Here is a 15,077-nt window from a genome sequence, read left to right on the forward strand (position 1 = left end):
CTCGTTGGACTCTGACTCCTGGATATTGAAAATGCTGGAGCAGATCTATGCCAACAATGGCTCTCTGTGCTTTCAGAAGCCTGGTGGTACCTTTCCTTCTACCTGAGCTACTCCAAATTCAATCAACAAGTTATTTTTGTTTGTTTGTTTTAATCCGATGCCTGGTACTGCTGCTTGCAACCCAAGAATTCAGCTGCGGGACCCCAATCAAAAGTCCGTTTCGACATCTGCTACTTTCATTTATAATTCCTTCAGTTCCAATGTAAAAGTTAGGTAATATGAAATATAATGTGTTTTTCGCTGATGATCATGTAATGGGATGTTAGGTGGGCTATTTCCTGTTGTCTCAGAATTAACAGCCAGGACCCCAAACTGGAGTCAAAGAAGTAGAAAATATCATACATTCCAAAGAGAACCCAAAACAACCAGAAACCTCCCTCAGAGCTTGTTATGGGACAAACTGGCTGTATTAACCTTGTCTTTGATTTTTTTGTATTCTGATTGCTTTGTCATCTTGCAGCTTTGCTGGCCACGGAGGGACTCAGTTCCTTGTGACTGCAAACATAGTGCACCTGAGATTATCATTCAGATGCAAACCAACCAACCCAGAGGCCACACTCCCAACTGCTCCCTCTTTTAGAGTCTCACACTATGGGCCATGTCCACCTGCCCTAATCACCCCAGGGCCAGGTACCAGACAACTAGGGACAGCCCCTATGCCCCAGAGGCAGCTGAAACTATTCAAACTGGCCAATCCTGAGCCTGCTCACCCTGCCTTGCCTATTCCTTCCCACAGAAACCACAAGAGAGGCTCCTGCCCACAGCTCCCTCTTCCCCCTCTGGCTCCAGACTGACTCTGGGGCTCCCCATGTGGCCCTGTGTGCCATGTCCCCTGTTTCTAGGGAATCTGTGAGCATAATAAACTTCCTACTTGATGACAGTCATTTCTGGGTCTACATGCCCCACCGTGCCTGATTAAAAGAAGCCTCTGATACCCTTAAAACATTGGCCTTGCTCCCCAGAGACTCTCCACCCCTACCCGCTTTAAAAAAAAGAATGAGAAGAGAAAGGGGAGAGATGTAGGTATAGGTGTCATGCTAAACAAGAAGGGGAGAGAATCCAGGACAATCTCCTACGGTGATGATGAGGGCCCACAGGAAGGGGATCCACTGTGGCATTCTCCAACTGGGGATCCCCATTCTTAACAGATTTGCTAAGCTGCACATGTGTCTATCTGGACAGGATAAAAGAGATCCAGAGGCAAATGCAGGAGAGGGAGCACAGAGCAGGCCTTAGCCCACTGCTGGGCATGGCCAGGACACACGTTTCCCATGGGTTGAGGGGACACTGTGGAACGCAGCTGGGCTTGGGCCATCTTTCCGGTACCCCACCAAGAAGGCTGCCTGCCAGGCGAGCGGACTTTAGTAATGGAGCTGATGAAGAATGGACGTCAGTCCAGAGCCAGAATGCCTGTGTCAGGGAAATGGGCAGTAGGGGAGGCACTACAGGGCATTCCAAAGGCTTCAAGCAACACCCCCAAGACAGCCAGCATTTGGACATCTGCCACGCCACACAGAGCTCATAACTGGCTGGTCAGTATCAACCAGAGAAGCAGCATCAGCAGCCTAGAGAAGACTGTAAAGGGGCCCAGCAGAGGAAAATGAGGGGTGATGGGGAGAGGGGGCTGGGAGGGGCTCAATGACAGGGGGCAGCAAGAAAGGAGCTTCTGGGAGCTTTCTATTTCTTGACCTGGTTTACACAGTGTGTTAGTGAAAACTCAATGAGCACATTATAGTGTGTACACATTTCTTATGTATGTTTTTCTCCAATTAAAAATCTACTTAAAAAACAACATCAAAAACAAAAAAACAAAACATGGGACACCCAGAATATCCACTCTGCCCAAAGATGAGTCCTCCATGACTTACTTCCTCACCCATATCCTGTTGACGACTCTTCTTGGTCTCTCTCAGCTTCAACCTTAGTAGGTCTAACACCGCCCTCAAAGGCAAAACATAGGCATCGTTTCCTCCAATCCATCTGGTGGTTCCTTCTCCAGCTTTGGGGGTGTTGCTTCACATATCTGAGCTGCTGAGCCCTCACCTGAGACTCAGGGGGATCCACTGCTGGGAATTTACAGGGCTCACCTCCTTTGTTTCCCCTTTCATGATCCCTGTCCTCTGCTACCGGATTTCCAATGTCTGAAAACCATTGCTTGCTATATTTTGCCTTGATTTTTCATTGTTTTTGTGGAAGGGTGAACCTGGTACTCATTACTCCAACATGGTCAAAGCCAAAGTCCCTGGATTTATGGCTAACCAAGTCATATCTAATTCAGCAGCATTTTTAAATGAACCGAAGTTATCAGATTCTTTGTAAAGTTTCTTAATAGGGTTTTCATAGCATCAACAACCCTTCTTGCTCATATTTCATTGCTCATATTTCATTGTTTTGCATGATAAGTGCTGGTGACATAACCAAGTGTGAGAGAAAATGACTGACTCTCCGGTAGGAACATAAGTGTGCAGGTGGCAACTGAGCTCGCCAATGTTCTGTTGCTGTTGTCACTGTGACTTCCAGAGAGGATGAAGACTATTTGTACATCCCAGGAGTCTCCTGTTATAAAATCATTTTTGTGCATGTTCTGTGTGAATCACCTGAGGAACATGCACAAGATGTTGAGTTTTATATTCAAGAGAGATGTCTGGGCTGGAGATATAGATTTGGGTAGTCATAAGCATACAGGAGGTAGTTGAAGCTGAGTATGGGGGCAATAGAGACAATGAAGAGGGTGGAGAATAAGGAAAAAGGAGACTAAAGGTAAAGTCCATGGAGCATTGACATTTAAGAGACAGGCCAAAAAAAGAGAGGCTAGAAGTAAAAGAATCACCACGAATGGCCCCTAAGTCTGAGTTACAGCAACTAAGACAGTGGGCAAACCATGAGGCAGTCAATGAAAGCATTAACCAGCTTCTCTGATAAAACAAGCAAGTATTAGAAACACACTGACCCCACAACTTCCAGTGAACACAAAGGGCCTGGTAATGAAGGCAGGTGGCTTCCAGCATCTGGACTAACATGTTAAGTGTTTGAACAAACACCCACTCTATGTTGGACAAAGACTATCTTCACTCTTCATTTTGGAAATGCATGAAGAGTGCTCACTCTAAGAATGAACAAAGAAAAATCCCTAAATATAGCAAAAATATCTATATTTTTATAGAGAACTTATCAGTTCTCTTCTATATTGAAATCTGATAAGTTAAAAGCATGCGTTATTTTAGGAAATAAGAAAACTTCAGGAAAACCTCTAGTATGTTCATCTCAGTGAGATTCAAGAGCACACTGCATGTATAAAACCAGAGGAGAAACAGAGAAAAAAATCTCAAACCAGGAAAAAATACTTGGCAATAAAAGATATAAACATCAAATTTAAAAACACAATGGAGTAATGAGCAACATATTACATGCTGAAGAAAAGTAAGCAGGGAATTAAAACCAGCTCAAGAAATCCTCCAGGACTTAAGGGAAAGGACAAAGAGAAGTTCTAGTCAATGTACTCAGAAAAAAAAAAAAAAAGTATAAATACTGGAAAGGAGAAACAAAAATTACCATAATTTAAAGATTCCATAATTATCTTCCCAGAAAATCTAAAAGCAATGGCTAAAGAATGATTCAACTAATAAGGAGATTCAATAAATTAGCTATTCACAAAATGGTTAAAAAAAAAAACAAAAAATTGAAAAAGATGAAAAAGTAACTTAAAACCTGTGAGTTAAATTAACAGTAAACACAAAAAAATGTGTCCCCATTACTTATCAAGTAAGTGCTTACTGAAACCATAGAGTATTTGTTACACAGCAAATTAGCAAAAAATTAAAAATTCACCAGTTTTTGACAAAAATAGGGGGAAATCAGCCTTCTCACAGGTTGGGGGCGGGAAGATAAATCTACACAGACTGTAGGCAATCAGACAATATGTTTATGTGTTTTAGAATTTTTACATACCTTTTGGTGCAGCAACCCCAACTTCCAGGAATTTATCATCAGGAAATAATCATGATCGTGTACAAATATATGGCTACAGTGATGGTCATCATGGTATCACAGCCCTGGTAATAATGGCGAGTTACTGGAAACAACCTAAATTTCCAACAATAGAGCATCAATTCAGTAAGTTATAGTGTACCTATATGATGGAATAATGTTTACCCATTCAGCTATTATGGCAGAAAACATTAAGAAAAGAAAAAGCATATAATAAACTATGTAACAATGACTTCTAAGCAGCCATTGCTTACCTATCTCCTGAAATTGTATACACCAAAATGTTGAAGTCAAGATGGTGGAATGGTAGCTTAATTTGTTTAACTTCCATCTTGTGTTTTCTAAACATTCCAAAATTCATATTAAGTAACTTTTGTTTTCATTTGTGTTTTTTAAAAGCTATTTTAACACTTTTCCCTGAAGTCTCTCTCTCTCATAGTTGCATTTTTCCATTGGGATGGCAGGGGTGACAGAATTTTGAAACAGGATAAGGATCTAGCTCACCTCTAATTTGAAAGATTTTATACCTGTTTGAATTTACCTATGAAGTCACGAAGAGATCAAAGGAGGCTCAAAGATGCGAACATGAAAATATACCTCTGTGCAGATTTGAACTCACGGACTTAGGAGAAGCACAAAAAATACAACTAGCAATAAGATGTCCTTAGGGTCAAAATAAAACCTTTTAAAACTTTGCTGAATTTTTTTTTCCTGTTTAAATGGGTTGAATAAGTAAGCTGCTAGATAAGTTCCCTGAGCAAGGGAAATTTCCCCTCCTTTCATAGCAGATGAAAACATCCACAGAGCTTGGCTGAATGTCGGCATGGGACAAACCGTCAGTTCACTGCATTTTCTTGCGTTCTCTACCCACCCTGCCCCACCCTCACCCTCATTTCTTCTGGAAGCCACAGAAGCTAGATTATTTTATCTTGTACATGTAGCTGCTGGGTATAGAATGAGGATGGCATTTAGAGCCGATTTGTTTGGTACAGCTAGTCTGAATTACACTGAACGTCGAACAAGAGAAGCATGTGCTTAACTGAGTGCCTTCCACTTTCCTCATTAGAATTGGCCCATATCTTGCTTAAGGACCTGGATTTTATTTATGCAATGCAGCCTCTGCCCTGTCTTGCATACCCGGGGCACAGCAGTGACCCCCATCAGTCAATGTGTCTTAGCAAGGACTGCAGGAGGACGAGAAGCATCATTTTAGAAAGCCACCAAAGGGCCACTTGGAAAAGATTTTACAAAGCACAGAGCACATTCTCAGAGGACTACATCTTTTTACCTTTGCTTGTTTACTCTGGGTTTGCATGTCTATTAACAGGATGCTTCCCCTCAAAGATAATTTATTTACCTTGGGAACAGAAGTTTAAGAGGACTCCAAATGGGCCATCAGAAGTCATTCAAGCAGTTGGTGCTGGAGGGAAAACCCACGTCTAGTTCGGGCTTCATGTCAGGAGCCCAGAATTTGGGGTCTAAAATCTATTACGCTACAGTCTGATTCCACAAACAGATGGAATGTGGTAAAAACCAATCAACATGCCCCTGGGTCTTAGAGGTCAACAGGGGACCAAATAGTCTTCCCCTCATTGAATTTTTATCCCATACCAGGAGAGCATAACCTCAATTTGCTTTGTGTTTCCCATAATAAGCCTTCTTGTGAAGAGTGAATTCAAACGGGCAGCGAACATCCCCATTTGACTCGTCATCGGCCGGGCTGTTTGTGTTCTGCCCAAAGGAGAGGAGAGGGACCTTTCTGAGCCAGGAGTCAGCCTGCTCCATTCCATCAGCGTCCAAGAGAGAGCTGAACAGACTCTCCAACACTTGGCTCTGCAAAAGGGCCATAATCAGGCCTGCTCCTCAGGAGCGCAGACAGACACAGCAGTAAGACCCCTGGATCCAAGAACGGCTCTTTTCCACCAACGTCAAACACGTTTCACAGCTGACCTGCCAAGAATGTGGATCTTGCTTCAAGATACACAGTCAGAGACAGCTACACGGCAGCCAAAAGAGAGACTCTCCATTGAGCCTGCATTCTGGTATATCCCTGCAGATGGACAGTGTGTATACGGACTGGCAAGGAGCCCAGCCCTTGGCCTCAAGCTAAAAGTTCAGGATTACTTCAGAAGGAGATGAAAGAGATAAAGCAACTCTTCCAAATATGCGTTTGTTTTCCATGGGGATTTGTCAAGTGCAGTGGAGGGAGATTCTCGGGTCAATCCCTTTATGAGCCGTTGGACCAGGACAGGTCCCCGGGCAACCATATATCCACCATGAAGAGTGCAGACACACCCAGGCTAGGGGAATCTCCCTGGAGTTCCTGTGTTTAAGCTTGTCTCTGACCATCTGTATGGCCTCTAGATCTGCTCCGTCAGAAGGAAGTTTAGTGTGGCATATGTCAAGAACACTCCACCAAGAGTAAAGAAATTGGGATCTTCTGGGCATTTGGAAAGTTTATTTTGTCTTGCTTAAACTCAGTTTTCATAGCCTTAAAACAAGGGGCGAGGGGGATAGTTCTGAACCAGAGGTCCCCCACAAATGTGACAGCCGATAATTTTTTCTGCCTTGAAGTTCCAAGAATAGGCATTCCCAGCAGAGTGCAAAATGTGTGCAAAATGGCACTAATCCTCAAGCTGGTGGCAAGTCCCCTGGGGGCGGCATACCCAAGAACTGTCTGACAATGGTTAGCAGAAAATCATTTGGGTGGTAGGCGCTGGGGGTAGGAAGCACAGTCTTGCTTCCTCTCCCCGGGTGCTACGATCCATCTCCAGTCTCAGACTAAAATACCTGCCAAAAAGAGCTTCTAAGAGAAGTGAGGATACACTTAGTCTTAAGTGTTAGTGGCTCACCATCATCTAGACCAGCTCTAAGTAGCCGAGGATCTGCTCCTGGGCTCACACATTCTTTGCTCCAGTAAAGCCTCTAGCTCACTGCTTCCAGATACATACCTGCTGATTCCCATTTCCGGGCTTTCACACATGAGACTTCACAAATCTGGAGTGCCCTACCATTTCCTCCACCAATGAAACAACAGAAATAAGCATGCCTACTCCTGAAAAGAAAATGCACATCTGTGTTAGAAATCAGGGGGGAGAAAAGGTACCAAATATACAAGAGTAGAAAATGCGAGGCAAAACACTATCTAACAAATCTCAAAATCACAATGAAATGGATCATTTTCCTTTTTTGCATTACCCCAAATTCTGACAATAGAAGATGTAGGAGACCGTTACAGACAAATAATCAGAAAAAGTTTTGGAAAAGTTTCTTAAAAATGTATCTCCAGGGGTGCCTGGCTGGCTCAGTCGGTGGAGTGCACAGCTCTTGATCTTGGGGTCGTGAGTTCAAGCCCCACGTTGGGTGTAGAGATTACTTATTTTTTTTAAGATTTTATTTATCTATTTGTCAGAGAGAGTGAGCAATGGGCAGAGGGAGAAGCAGGCGTCCCACTGAGCAGGGAGCCCGATGCAGGACTTGATCTCAGGACCCTGGGATCATGACCTGAGCTGAAGGCAGCCACTTAAACAACTGAGCCACCCAGGCATCCCAGGTGTAGAGATCACTTAAATAAACTTAAAAAAAATTTTTTTTTTTTATCTCCAAAAAGAGTTTAGGCCCAGAGGGGTTTTTTGAAAGGATTCTTTAGAACTTTCCTGGAAAAAAGAAAAAAAGAATGTCCAAACCCTTCTAGAGAATGGTGGTAGGAATTACAAATCGCTTTAGTGATTTAATTCCAAAGAATAGAGAAGAGAAAGGGAAAACAGAGACATTACAGTGGAGGAACTTGCAAATACATGTCCATCAAGTGATGAGGGTTCACATTCCCAGGGGCATCAGGTACCCCAATTGGGAGAAATTCTGCAGGATACCCAGCCAGTACTCTTCCAAACTCTCAAGGCCATTAAAAACAAGAAATGAATGAGAAATTATCACAGAGCACAGAATTATCAGAGACCACAGGTTTCACGGGAGACACGAAAACTCACTGCAATGTGGTACCATGAATAGAAAGAGATCCTGAAATAAGGAACATTAATGGAAAAAGAGTGGAAATCCATATAACGACTCAAGTTTAGTTAACAGTAAGGTTTCTTTCTTTCTTTTTTTTTTTTTTAAAGTAGGGTCCACACTGCGTGTGGAGCCCAACATGGGACTTGAACTCCCGACCCTGAAATCAAGACCTGAACTGAGATCAAGAGTTGGATGCTCAACTGACTGAACCATCCAGGCGCCCCAAGAGTAAGGTTTCTTAGTTTTGACAAATTCACCACAGTAATGCAAGAAACTGGGTGAGAGGCATACAGAAACTCTCTGTATTTTTACAATTGCTATGCAACCTAAAACTTGTTCCAAAATTAAAAGTATAAAGGAAAGGTTAAAGGGGGAAATGGTTAACGATTATAACCACAGACACAGGGGACATTTTGGTCGAGAACTTCTTCTACAGGCTGTGCCTTAGGTGCTCATGGGGATGGGAGGTGTGACTGCTTTATGGCACTTTGATCCATGACTTAAGGGTAGTGACTAAAGATGGAGGTGCATGGCTCTACACACCTGGTGAGGCTCGGGAGCATAAAAGCACCATTTGGGCTTCCCCTATTAAAGAATGAAAATGTAGGAACATCAGACCAAAATCAGTTCCGGTTTAGCAACCCAACACCTAACTTGTTCTAATAAGTGTTTTCTTTTTTCTTTTTCTTCCTCTGCCAATTTTCCTCAAGGCCAATCCCAAATCACTTATGAAAAGTGTAGGATTTCTGGCACGCTCATATCAAAACTGACATCTCATGGGCCCCCGGGTGAACAACTGAGACACTCTTCTGCCCCTGCTGACACCGAATGCACCTCCCCACGATTCCCTGGCTATCAGCACTAACCTGTTCGCTCCCACGCACACACCTGCTAGCAGAAGCCTGCTTTAACACGACGCGCTTTTTCCTCTCCCGCTGGCCATGTGATCCCACTAATTACAGCCAACTCGTTTTTCATCATAATCTTCAATCACTAAGAATATAGTTGTTTGATTCCTGCCTGAAACCCACATTCTGATTCAGCACATACATTCAACTGTCAGGAAAAATTGTGAAAGAACTTTGAAATAAGCAAATGAGTTTTGTGAGTGTCCTTTCAATCAAACACTAAGGACATCCGTTCTCTTCCTTGTCTCTATAAGGATCTGTGCCATGCATGGTCACTGAGCTATTTTACCCCTCTGTAAGTACAGCGAGTGATCCTTGACCATAGAGACACAAAGGAATTTTGCCTGCTAAAGATGCACTTGAGGGGCGCCTGGGTGGCTCAGATGGTTAAGTGTCCGACTCTTGATTTTGGCTCAGGTCATGATCTCAGGGTGGTGGGATCAAGCCCTGCCTGGGGCTCTGTGCTCAGCGGGGAGTCTGCTTGAGCTTTGTTTTCCTCTCTTTATCCCTCTCCCCTCCCCCCACCCGTGAGTGCACACACTTTCTCTCTCTCTCTCAAAAAAAAAAAAGTTTCAGGGTCCATCAGATCTTAACATGGCTTTTTACTATTTTAGAAAACTCTCATAAATTTCATGTGATATCCCTTTTGGATTTAGGCCTTTCCCCCCAACTGTTTGGTCAGTTTTTGTTTTGTTTTGTTTTTAGGGAAAGCTATACAGTTCTCTAGAGGCTCCATCAGTGCCTAGGGGGCAATCGCTCACCCTGGGATGTGATCACCCCACCAGGCTCCCCAGTCTCTGCTCATCAGTAGGGCTCATGCTGCCCCAAAATTCCAAGTTGCAACCCAGCATCGCACCAGTAATAACAGGATGGAGAGCATGGACGTTTTCCCCTTTTGGTGTTCCATTGACTCCAGACCCCAAAGTGTCTGCCGGACACCCTAGGGACCTGGTCATCCTCTCTGGCCATTTCGCTTAAAATATGAGAGGCAGCATAGTATCATGCTTAAAATCACAGATTGTGTAGCATGGATTCAAATGCTGCCTTGCCATTTAATAGCCAAGGACACTCCCCTACCCTGTGACCTGTCACCTCTCTGAGCCTCAGTCCCCTCATCTGCAAAATGGGGCTAACGGTAGTACCAACCTCATAGAAGTTCTCGGGTGTTTAACTGAGTTAATACACATACCAGATACACAGCTAACTCTTTAAGAAAAGATTAAACATTTTCATAGGAACTGCTGTACAATACCATACCTCTAACTTTCCCATTTGAGTCAATTTTCTCTTACTAGAGAGACAGGTCAGGGCAGCAAGGGGAAATCTTCCCATAGGTTGTCTCTCAGACAGAAACTGCTTCCTGGTTGAGTGAAAAATAAGTAAATTGTGTAGCTAAGACATCTCCTGACTGAGGCTTATGCTTTCCAGTCAATTGCTTTTAGCAGAAACTTACTGGTGAATTCTGTCGGCAAAGCTTATGTTGAAATGCAACCCCGAAGTAATTCAGTCAGGTGTCCAGCGTCCACATCGACCTTGAAGTGGCCAATTATGCCTGACATTTTTCCTGGAATATTCTTCTTTTGTTTAATAACTGCAAGTCTGGGGGTGCCTGGGTGGCTCAGTCAGTTAAGTGTCTGCCTTCAACGCAGGTCACGACCTCAGGGTCCTGCGATCGAGCCCCACATTGGGCTCCTTGCTCAGCGGGGGTCTGCTTCTCCCTCTCCCTTGAGCCTCCTCCCTAATTTGCTCTCTCTCTCTCTCTCTGTGTGTCTGTCTCAAATAAATAAATAAATAAATAAATAAATAAATAAATAAATAAATAAAATCGTTAAAAAAAACCTGCAAATCTTCAACTGTTTCCCTTGATTTTTTAATCAATACTACATATTTCCAGCCAGCCTACCCCCAACTGCCCAAATCATCACTCTCTCATTTCAGGACCTCATGGGGCACCCTGATGCCAGGCATGCTGTTGCTGAACTCCCTGCTGGCACTCTGGGTCAGGGCCATTCCTAGACCAAACCTGTCCTCCACCAGCCCCTCCACATGCCTGTCACCCTCTCCTCCTCAGCCCACCCTCTCTAACCAACTTCTCTGCTCACCTTTGCCTCTAGGATGCTTGCAGTGCTGTCCTCGGGCCCCAGCCCATCCCCTTCCTCTCTACCAATCCTGTGTCTTCGTCTTTAACCCAAACGAGATACAGATAGCTCTCGCAGAAAGGACGGTGGGCCGGAGGTAGGCAGGAGAAACAGATGGTACAAACAATCATGTTGTTTATCTTCTCTACTCACAACACTTCCGACCCCAAACCAAACACCTGGGAGATTTCCCCACACCAACCCAGTCTCCCACTCTCCAGACACCAACTGGGTGCCCAGCAAGTCAACTCATTCCTGAGACTAACTATCCAGAGTGAGCGTGGACCCCACGGGTCAAGGGCATGGTCCTGTAAAACCTTGGATGCTGGCCTACGTCCCGGACCATCACCTGTACTTAATGACCAACGGGCTGTATAATCAGCATTCCCTTGACCCTGTCCTCAAGTCTGATAATTTGCTAGAGCAGCTCACACAACTCAGGGAAACAGCCAGAAGAAAAGGGTGAGGTGTGAAAGGGTCCTGAGGGCAGGAGCTTCTGTCTCATGCTGTTGGGGTGCAGCACGTGGATGCATTCACCAACCACAGGCTCTCTGGAGCCTGGAGTTCAGGGATTTTTTTTTTAAATGGAGGCTTCATCAGGTAGGCAGGATTGGTTATTGACTCAGTCAGCACTGGCTTTTCCCTCCAGGGATGATGAGGGTGGGGATGAAAGTCCCAAGCTTCTAATCATGGCTTGGTCTTTCTGGTGACCAGGCCCTCTCCTGGAGGCATCCAGGAGCCCCCCAGGAGTTACCTCCTTAAAACAAAAGACTCTCCCAGGACATTCCAAGGGGTTTAGGAGCTCTGTGTCAGGAACCAGGGTCAAAGACCAAATGTTAGAGCAAAAGATGCTCCCTAGTTACCCTATCACTCTGGAAATTGCCAGAGTTTTAGGAGCTCTGTGTCCAGGGGGCAGAGACCAAATATATATCTCTTATTAGGTCACAAAGAGTCAGCAACTGAGGCAGGTTTTCAGTGTAAGTGGAAAAAGAGCAGAGCAGCAAGATCCAGGCCACAGAGTGAGGCTCAACAGCCTGGGAGCTGGGGCCAAGAGGGAGACACCAGCCATTTCAGCACTGACTCTGGAAGCACAGATCATAGGGTCGTCATCGGTCCTTAAGGTGGGGAAACTCTCCTTTCTATGGAATGCATTCTGGTTGGGAACCGGGTGATGGATGGCAGGTCTGTGCATTGGGGTCGAGTCTACTTCAGAGGGGGCAGACCTCTGTCTTTACAATCCAGTGAGATACCCCATCCCCCGCTAAATGTTCCTTTTCTGTGTGCACAAAGCACTTTGGTTACTCTGCTAGGAAATTTTATTGTACCGGGATCCACTGTGTTTTTTCCTTCATCTGGCTAGGATTCTGGGAAGAAAGAGACTACATTTTTGCCTTTTTGGCCCCATCAGTGAAAAATCCACTTAGCTGTGAGCGATAAAAAGGTGATCACAGCAGTTTGAGAAATAATTTTCCTCACGTAGTAGGGAGTCTGGAGGTAGGTGACCTGGGGGAGTTACTTAAATACACCCTTCGAGAGACCTGGGTTCTTTCTATCTCTGTTTTTTTATCCACCCTAGCACCTTGGCCTTCGTCCTCATGTTGTAACCTCAGGGTCACCAAATGGTTGTTGCCCCTCCAGCCATCCCCCTAACAGTGTTCCAGGCCAACTGTTTGTCTCCTAATCAGGAAAACCAAAGATTTTCCAGAGGTCTCAGCAAGAAGGTATCCAGTTGTATCTCATTAGCCAGAACTCTGGGTCAGGGCCATCCCCAGACCAACCAACTGCTAGCCAAGGGGACCAAGATCACGGGTCATTCTGAGACCCAGGATGAGGCTCCCCTGCCATGACTTGGAATCGGGTTTGTCAAACAATAACTCCGAATTTTACTTCTGGGGACAGGAGCCCACCCATTCTGAGATCAAATTATCTCCACAGCTACGCATCCAGCTACGCATCCACAGCTAACACTGATGAAGCACTTACTGAATGTCAGACGTGGTTCTCAAGCTGTTGCACGAATTCCCATTCACCCTCACAAGGACTCTCTGCAGGTCAACACTATCATTCATCCCATCTTACAGAGGAAAGAAATGGAGGTGCAGAGAAGAGAAAATTCCCAAGGCCACACACCTAATGGGCAACAGAACCAAGAACAGAACCCAGGCCAAGTGACTGGAGAGGTGGTGTTTCTAGCTGCTTCGTCCCCCCAACTCTCTCCTAGGCGGCAGAGGGGGTCCATAAAACTGGTTGAATGAATGAACGAATGAATGACTGATGAATCCTTTTCCCAGAAGAAGCTCTAAGCTGTGAGGGGCTTCCCGTGCTGTTTGAAGTCACTGTTCTCCATCCATCTTCCTAACGGGGTCAGAGTGTTATTACACGAACAGGATTTATGTCAGTTCATTGTGCTCCGGGGGAGAACAAAAAAATCTTGACTTTTCTTGCTGGGTTTCCTGCACAACAGAAATGAAGCAAAAGGAGTCTGCAGGAGTCTGAGCTTTATCAGCAGACTGAAGTAAAACAACTGTACATACATGCGAGCCTCGGGCCAAAAAATGAACGAAATGCAAAGCACGTCCAGACTTCAGCTGAATCCTTGAACATTCTAGTAGCATGTCCCGGGCTTCGTTGGAAAAGGAGGGAAGAAGGGACCACAGGGTCAGCAGAGATCAGAGAACTGAGTTTGTAGATACTGTCCAGGCACAGGGCGAACTCAAAAGCTATTGAGCAATCCTGCCAAACATCTTGATATTTTGTCTAGCCAGTGCGAACATCTCGACTGCAAAGAAGTGATTGAATTGTTCTGGTTTCATATCGAGATTTGGCCCTGCTGCAGATATAGCTCAGTCTTCCTGAGAACTCCCAGGAAACACTCAGACGCTGCCTCTAAATGGAGACCCAGCACGAGTGGACGTGGCCATCCTTCAGTTTAACAAATATAAACAAACATGCAGTGAATTTCTTCTCCGGTAAGGGTTGCCAGGCTTAGCAAATGTAAACACATGATGCCCAGTTCAATTTGAATGTCAGATAAATGGAGAATGAATGTTTAGTGTAAGTATGTCCCCAAATGCATTTTTTTTTTTTTTCCAAATGCAGCTGAGATGATCCAACCATCTCAATTCTACTTCGGTGTAAATGACTTTCTACATGAAGACAAAAGGATGAAGGCCGTTCGGGGATCGTGATGTTCAGCACGGCCTGGATTCTGCTGTGAGGTCGGTCAGGTCCTCTCTCCCGTTCAAAGATGCAGAAGGAACGGGGCTAGACAGTGGCACGCCCCGACTCGCAACCGGGGTGTTCAGATTCTATGTCCGGCGCTGAACCCACTCCACCTCATTTCTGTTCACTCCCCTGCGGGACAAGTTACACCTCGAGTATGTGACCACAGGTGGTGGCCGGCATCTGTATGGGCAAATGGCCACACGCAAGAGGCATTTGCAACAGAGTAGCGAGAACAAAACGGCGGGTACGTGGGACACATCTCATCTCAGCGCTGGGCCAGGGAGGAGGTGCCTGGCAGGTGCTTTGCAGGGACCACAATGCGCCCGAGCGGGCTGTCAGAACCACACCGCTCTGGGCACCTCTTCCCCTCCCCCCCCCGATAATTTTAACTTCTTGCAATCCACCTAGAGGCAGGAAAACACTCGATTGTTTGCACCCCGCACGTTCCTCCTTGTTGGGAAAGGAGGGTGCGCTGGAGAGCATTATTCACGGCAGGAAGCAGAATGCAGAATCCAGCGCTGGACCCGTGTGTGTTAAATAACCATGGACACCTGCATCGCCCTTCTCGGGGCTCCCAGGTTACAAGTGCATCACCTGGCTCAGGGGAAGGGCCGCTGAGGTTGGCCAGTGGAGTGGGGCAATGCTCTCCGTCTGATAAGGAAGCGCAGAGAGCCCCTGAAGGAGGAGGCCCACCTTGGGGCCGAGATTAACTCTGAGAGCCGAGCTGGGAGGAGCGAGCTATTCT

This window comes from Eumetopias jubatus, unplaced genomic scaffold, assembly GCF_037043125.1.
Source record: "Eumetopias jubatus isolate StellerSeaLion01/CBP00866 unplaced genomic scaffold, mEumJub1_p1.0 scaffold_10, whole genome shotgun sequence".
Taxonomy (NCBI): Eukaryota; Metazoa; Chordata; class Mammalia; order Carnivora; family Otariidae; genus Eumetopias; species Eumetopias jubatus.